At 52.9% G+C, this 1056-nt stretch overlaps 1 pseudogene across 1 annotated transcript; it reads left to right on the top strand.

The window, feature by feature from the left end:
• Positions 1 to 149: 149 nt before the first annotated feature.
• LOC108525282 (NADH dehydrogenase [ubiquinone] 1 alpha subcomplex subunit 3 pseudogene) lies at positions 150 to 463 on the top strand (annotated as a pseudogene). The gene has a single exon (XR_001884243.1). The product of XR_001884243.1 is annotated as an NADH dehydrogenase [ubiquinone] 1 alpha subcomplex subunit 3 pseudogene (transcript).
• The last annotated feature ends 593 nt before the right edge of the window (positions 464 to 1056 follow it).

Here is a 1056-nt window from a genome sequence, read left to right as displayed (position 1 = left end):
CAGATACTTGGGAGGCTGAGGCAGAATTGCTTGAAGCTGGGAGGCAGAGGTTTCAGAGGTTTCAGTGAGCTGAGATGGCGCCACTGCACTGCAGCCTGGGAAACAAAGCGAGACTCTGTCTCAAAAAAAAAAAAAAAAAAGGAGGAGACCAAGATGGCTGCGAGACTCGGCGCCTTCCTCAAGAATGCCTGGGACAAGGAGCCAGTGCTGGTCACGTCCTTCGTCATCAGGGGCCTCGCTATAATTATGCCCTCATTCAGCCCCTACTTCAAGTACTCCATCATGATCAACAAGGCCACGCCCTACAACTACCCAGTGCCCGTCCGTGATGATGGGAACATGCCGGACGTGCCCAGCCACCCCCAGGACCCTCAGGGCCCAAGCCTGGAGTGGCTGAAGAAACTGTGAGCACCTTCACTGACAGAGGCCGCCCCTCCCACGGCTCCCAATAAAAATGTGGAAAAAAAAAAAAAAAAGGAAAGAAAGAAAACATGGCCGGCACGGTGGCTCACGCCTGTGATCCCAGCATTTTGGAAGGCCGAGGCGGCCAGATCACGAGGTCAGGAGATCAAGGCCAACCTGGCCAACATGGTGAAACCTCGTCTCTATTAAAACACAAAAGGCCAAGCACGGTGGCTCACACCTGTAATCCCAGCACTTTGGGAGGCCGAGGCAGGCAGATCACGAGGTCAGGAGATCAAGGATGGTGAAACCCCGTCTCTACTAAAATACAAAATTAGCCAGGTGCAGTGGCTCACACCTGTAATCCCAGCACTTTGGGAGGCCGAGGAGGGTGGATCATAGGTCAGGAGATCGAGACCATCCTGGCTAATACGGTGAAACCCCGTCTCTACTAAAATACAAAAAATTAGCCGCGTGTGGTGGCGGGCGCCTGTAGTCCCAGCTACTCAGGAGGCTGAAGCAGGAGAATGGCGTGAACCCAGGAGGCAGAGCTTGCAGTGAGCAGAGATCGTACCACTGCACTCCAGCCTGGGCGATAGAGCAAGACTCTGTCTCAAAAAAGTAAAATATAAAATATAAAATAAGCTGGGTGTG

This window comes from Rhinopithecus bieti, unplaced genomic scaffold (assembly GCF_001698545.2).
Source record: "Rhinopithecus bieti isolate Rb0 unplaced genomic scaffold, ASM169854v2 scaffold_31651, whole genome shotgun sequence".
Lineage (NCBI taxonomy): Eukaryota > Metazoa > Chordata > Mammalia > Primates > Cercopithecidae > Rhinopithecus > Rhinopithecus bieti.
The sequence above is the reverse complement of the archived record's forward strand: the minus strand, read 5'-3'. Positions and strand labels throughout refer to the sequence as shown.